This window comes from Prionailurus viverrinus, chromosome C1, assembly GCF_022837055.1.
Source record: "Prionailurus viverrinus isolate Anna chromosome C1, UM_Priviv_1.0, whole genome shotgun sequence".
In the NCBI taxonomy this organism is placed as follows: domain Eukaryota; kingdom Metazoa; phylum Chordata; class Mammalia; order Carnivora; family Felidae; genus Prionailurus; species Prionailurus viverrinus.
In genome coordinates, this window is record NC_062568.1 from 214,504,097 (window position 1) to 214,510,096 (window position 6,000).

The 6,000-nt window shown below is 56.6% G+C and overlaps 1 long non-coding RNA gene across 2 annotated transcripts in view; it reads left to right on the forward strand.

The window, feature by feature from the left end:
- LOC125172442 (uncharacterized) overlaps positions 1–3,867 on the forward strand; it is an 8,284-nt gene extending 4,417 nt beyond the window's left edge. Inside the window, exons 5-6 of one of the 2 annotated variants that reach the window (XR_007154727.1) lie at positions 2,662–2,767; positions 3,228–3,867. This is a non-coding gene — a long non-coding RNA (uncharacterized LOC125172442). Of the gene's footprint in view, positions 1–2,661 lie in introns of both variants that reach the window. The other variant, XR_007154726.1, reaches the window with a different exon arrangement.
- The last annotated feature ends 2,133 nt before the right edge of the window (positions 3,868–6,000 follow it).

The window sequence follows — 6,000 nt, forward strand, 5'->3', positions numbered from 1 at the left end:
TGAATGGGAGTCCTGGCTACCACTGGCTCTGCAAGCCAAGTTCCTCTGCAGGAGGAGTGAAGACACCCACTCACTGGCATCACCGGGGACAGAGAGCAGCACCTGCCTCAGGCAGCCTGTCACGTGCTGTGGCCCCTCTTGGGCCTGGGTTGTGCTGGAGTTAGGCTGACACAGGTGGTAAGGGTGGCAGACCCTTCAGTGGCCTGAGATGTGGGCCCTCCTAGCCAGCCACTGAATGACCCAGCCTTCTCCGCCCTTCTCAGGACCTTACTCTCTCCATCTGAAAATGAGATAGGGGTTCAAAATCTGTGGGGTCCTTTGGCCCGGAGCAGAGCAGTCAGGGTGAAATGTGGCTACAGGTGCCCTGGTCAGCACGGTGAGGCAGGCCTAGCACACTCTTGATGCTTTCTCCATAAATGGGCCCAGAGTACAGGAGCTGGGGGATGGGTTCACCCCAAGGTAGGACCAAGCAAAGGGCAGGAATAGAGTCTTCTAGGGTCCCCGGAGACAGAAGAATCTGTCCCAATGAATGGGCACGTGGGCTGGTTCCACCCCTTTCTGTCCCTGCAAACATCACCTGGTCTGCTGCCTGGACACGGCCTGGGGTGGGAAGGGGGTCGAGGGGACCCCTGGCTGCAGCTGTTGTCCTGCTGTGTGTCCATGGGGTTGTGGTCCTTATCCCTCATGGCACAAGCCACTGCAGCACCGTAATCGTTCGGATGTCAGGTCAGGGAGATGACCAGAGTGGAGTGGCAGAGCTATCGGAGTGGTGCTGCACGCAGACTCAGTTCCAGTCCCGTTACACCCCCGCGTCTCGGGAGTGTGCCAGCAGGGGCTGATTGTGAGGGAAGAGCAGACCCTTACCCGAGAGTGTAGGGCTACGCATGTGCTCACGTGTGTCTATGCTGTGTGCTTATGCGTGAGTGTGCTTTCCTCCTCCTGTGACCACGGTCCTGCTGCTCACGCTCAGTGCAGATCCCACATGAAGGCCTTGGGGACCCATGCTCCTCCCTGTGGGGGTGTAGGCCCTGGAGGGTCAATCCCAGCTGTGCTGGTCACATGTTCACTCTTGGCCTGCTCACCTGTTTTGGCCTGGGAAGACCTGTGAGCATTCGGAACCTACCACGGTCCTGATAGAGACACTAGGATGTGCCACCCTCAGTCACAGGGCAGCAGTCAGGCCTCTGGGCGGGAGGAATGGGCTCAGGTGGGCCTCTGCCAGGACTGTTAGTGGAAGTTGAAGGAGAAAGGACGTTCAGGTGGGGACCCTCGGTACAGAAATCCTGGAGGAAGAGAGAAGCTGGAGGTAAGGGGCCAGTTGGTGGAGGGCTAGGAGGGTGGGTGGCTGGAAGGTACTGCCCCCAGGCCCAGCTCTGAGAGACTCCCAGCCTCCACAGCGAGCCCAGACTGGCCCTGGAAGTGACTGTTTATGTTGGACTTCCTGCTAACTGTGAGCTCCCTGCGAGCAGGACTTTTGTTTGTTTTCTGACATACCCACCACGTGTCAGCATTTGAGGCTTTTTACAGGGCTCCACCCTGGTGTGGCCCCCTCCACCCTCCCGGCTTGGCCTCCCTGGCCTGAGGCAGCCCCAGGCCTGCTAACCTCTTCTCCCAGCACCTGCCCACTGGGCTTCTGCCCAGGCAGGACTCTGAATACCTTCCTATCCCCAGAAGCTTCTTAAGGTTTGGCCACAGACATCGTCTTCTTCAGAGAGAGAGCGAAAACTCCCAAGTCTGGGGGAATCTCTTGGCCCGGCCTCATCTACCATGCTCCAGCAGGGTTGCAACTCTGTGCCTGCCTACCCTGGGAGGAGGGGTGGGTTGTTTGGGCGTACTTCACGTACAGTCCCACCATCAGGGTCACCCAGACGACCAACAGTCACCTTGTCATCATTGATCTGTCACATCAGGGATTTTCAGAAGTAGCATGCTGAGGTGGTCAGTGAGTTTTACTGTTTCACAACTGCAGCCCAGGCTGGCTTTCTGAGGTGATGACTTAGCCTGACCCCATCCAAGGCTTGGTTGAGCTGGTGATATGCCTGCTGAGTGCAATGATGTCGTTGTGGGTGCCCGTCTGGGTATGAGGGTTCCTTTATTACTGCAACTGTCCGCGTCCTCCACCGGGTCATTTCATCTTCCGCGTTGCTGTCTGCGGTTTCACAACAGAGTAGCTCTGCACATTTTGCCATGAGAGCGGGAACTCTGTGATGTCCGACCCTTTGAAGTTCTGCACGGTGCCCCAGGTGCAGCCCCAGAAGTGTGTTGGACTGAAGAGCACAGCCTGATTGTGTCCCTGAGTTGTTTCCTCTGGTGTGGGCTGAGACACTGAGCAGAACCCGCCTGCGGAGGCCGGACCCACACCTGCCGTGGGCAGGGGAAAGGCAGCGATTCCAGGGTTCTGTCCAAGGCCACAACTTGGCACTTTCTCCAGGGCGTTTAACGAAGTCCCAGGTTGGTCCTGGGGGCCTTCCCACCTGTAGACTGGCCAGGCTGCTTGGAGGCCCATGGAAAGCGCGAACAGAAGAGACACCTGGCAGGACTGGGGCCGGTCAGAGGGGGTTTTCCCTCTGCATAGAGGAGGGTGGGCATCCCCAGATGTGGAGTCCTCGTGCCCTGCTCAGAACAAAGGAGCCTGACCTTTCATGCTCTGTGTACATGCAGATGCTAACAGATGTCAGCGTGCTGCAGACTCTTTCCAGCAGAACAGATAGACCGTTCTTTCAGACTGGGTGGCCTTGCAAAAACCTGAGTTTGCCACATGTTAGCAGTTGAGTAACTGTGTGTCTGAGTCCAGCAGGTGTGTGTGGGCTCCCGGGCTCCTGGGGCTTCAGAGACAGGATGGGGTGATTCATGACTGGTGAGGGGCAAAGCCAGGACTTGGGCTGGGTCATCCCATCTTCCAGCCGGGAACATGGCCCTCAGCAACCTTGTCAGCTTCTGCATAAACCTTGTTTGGCATCAACACATGGGGATTTTCCTTGGTGCTTCTAGTTGACGCCTTGCTATGTATTAGATGAGCTGCACTCATGGGCCCTGAGACCCTCCTCTCAGCTCAGCCTCCCCTCTCATTCCTTCCTTCAGGACCCTCTTCTGCCTCACCCACCCCTCAAGCATAGGATGGGTGGGGGGATGGATTGATGGGTGAACGAGTGTATGATGGGTGAAAGGGTAAGTGGGTTAGGCTTCCACTCTAGGCACCCTTCTCTTTCGTATGTACTTCTTTACAGGTGATGGAATCTGAAAGTCTATCTTCAGTCCAGACGCTCAAGAGTCTATAGCCTGCCATAGGCGTCCACCCCATGGTCCCCTGGGTCCCTTTCCCACCATCATGCTGTCATGCCTACCTCTCTTGCAGTCACTGAGCTGGCACTACACTCCTCCCCATGAGCCAAGCAGCTAGCTTCATCTATGCTCCCTTCTAGATTCCTCTCACTGCTGAATACCTAACCTGGCCCCTCTCACCTATCATATTTCTCTGATACTCCCAGACTCTGCCTGCACTCACCCAGTGCCTGATGGGCACATCTGGCCAACTTGTTCTCCAGGGGCTCCTTTGGGAATAGTCCAGGACCCCTGGCCTCCAGGCCTTGCCTCTTCCCCAGGGCCCAACTTCCTGTTTCCTTGTCTCCCCTCAGTGTCTCTGAGTGAGGCTGAGTTGTTTCCTCTGCCCAGGAGTGCCACTCCCTAGAATCACTAACCAATGGCCCTGTTACCACCCGTGTAGCACCTTTTGTCTTTGGGAGTCCTTTCCTCCGTTGAAAAGTTTTAAATTATAACTTATAACTCTATTGGTATAAAGATAAATATAGCCCATGATAGATTCATTCTTCAACATTCATTGTTATTATATTCTTTTTTCATTCTGGTTTTAAGGGAAATTAAAAGTAAAATGTTTTGTGGTCTCTAATAGTACCAGGAGTCCAGGTTCTGTGCTTCCCTCACCTGGTGGTAATGTTGGCCCTGCCACCACCTACTTATCTTTAAGACTCACAGCAGCACCCCCTCCTCCAAGAAGCCTCCTAGGAGTACACGCCATTCCTGTCAGGGTCCCTTGTACCCCAGGACACCAGCACATACCCTGGCGCCACAGATTTACTCCTGTGCTGCTGAGGCCCTGGGCAGATGAGGGTGTTCAGAGGGGCCAGGTGAAGTCCCCTTGGGGGTGCTGATTTGGGTGACCTCACTTAGAAGCAATCCTGGCTGGCTGGTGCAGAGGCTGGGCTGGAAGTATCAGTAGCAGAGAGAGGTGGTATTGGCAGAGACTGAGATTTGGAAGAAAGACTTGACCTCTAGAGAGGGGCGGGCAAGGCCAGCAGATATTATTCCCAGTTCTGGGTGGCAGGATCCCAGGCCCAGGGTGGCCCATAGCTGCCAAGACCTTCCTGTGTCCGCCCGTGGGGACTCTGGACAGGTTGTGTCTGTACCTGCAGGTAGAGCCGGACCCCTCAGCCCACACGGAGGCTCCAGGGTCCCACCAGTGAGGGACAACGAGGGTCCCTCTGGACCACATCTCTGGAGGCAGGGGCTTGACTTCCCTCTTTCTGGCCACCCGCTGCAGCCATTTGGCCCCCAGAATTCCCAGGCAAGTCCCGCTTCCCCCAACCCCCAAACCCCACTCTGGCTCTGGCTGGGTTCCCAAAGGTCCACCAGGGAGGAAGGGGCACAGACATACGCATGCCTGGGTGCACACCGGGTCTCTGTCTTGACCCCTGAGTGCCCAGCCTGGGGATTCATAGTGGCTGCTCAGTCTGGTGCTCTGGGGATGAGGATCTAAGGGCAGTTACAGACCAGGTCCAGGGGATGCCTCAGTTCCTGGTGCCTGCCCACGACGACAGGAAAGACTGATCCCTGGCCACCACCAGGCTACTCTGAACAGCACGGGAGGGTTCCAGAGCAGAGGACTCACCCCTCCCCCCCAATTCTGGCGCCTGCAGCACTGAAGCCAAGACCAATAAAACACCCACCTCACAGGAGACAGCTTTATCTTGTTGATCGGAAGTCTGCCAGCCCAATTTATGATGGAACATAAGCTCTCCAAATCTGAATTTATGCGCTGTAGTATAACGAGAGGTCAATGGGATTAAAAGTGGGCTCGTGAGAGAGCCACAGGCGGCTCACTCCTCCGTGCTGCCACAGAAACCTCATGGCCTGAGTCTCTGAGTCCCAAGGGAGGACAGCCCAGCCCAGCACCAGGACAGGAAAAAGGAAGGCAGGGGAGAGACCAGCCTGAGTAGAGGGAAGAGGATGGGAGGCAGGCAGGGGGAGCAGGGGGAGCAGGGCACAGGGCTGGGGCCACTGATGGCCCAGGCCAGCAATGTCTGATGAGGCGAACACTGGGGGAGAAGGATAAAGAGAGGGAGGGAGCAGAGGCTGTCATGCAGGAACAGGGGCGCTTTCTCTCACTGCCAAGCCCTGGGCTAGCCCCTGGCCCCCAGAACAGGTAGGAGGTGGCCCTGAGGCAGGTTGAAGGACAGAGTTCTGACCCTGGCCCAGGGGCACGGTGCCTAATGAGGTTGAAGTGGGCACACTTCAGTCACCCCACCTCTCCGTCCCCTCCTTGGCACCCTCTGTCTTCACATCCCCTTGGGTTCCGGGTGAGGGTGAAGGAGGGGTGTGCTCTGTCCAGGTGGGGGTCTGAGCACCCATCCAGCGTGAGGCTGGCTTTCTGAGCTCAGACTAGACCCTGACTTCAGAATTTGTACAAATAAACGAAATGAAAAGTGCTGGCAGTCCTGATCTGATTACGGAGTCATTCATTCTTTGGTCGTTAATAATTTGTGCAATAAAGGATTGCGGCCGCTCAGCGTGAGGAGGAGGCTGTGGCCCAGCCTTCCCTTGGCGCCGGGGCCGCGGGAGCTGGAAACATAAATTATTAGTTTCTTATCGCTCAGCCTGCCATCGCTCATGCTGCCAGGGGCCTAGCAGGAGCCAGCGGCAGTTCCACTGCCTGCCTTGGCCTGGCTCTCAGCTGCTGCTTGTTGTGGAGACTCTGGGTGCGGA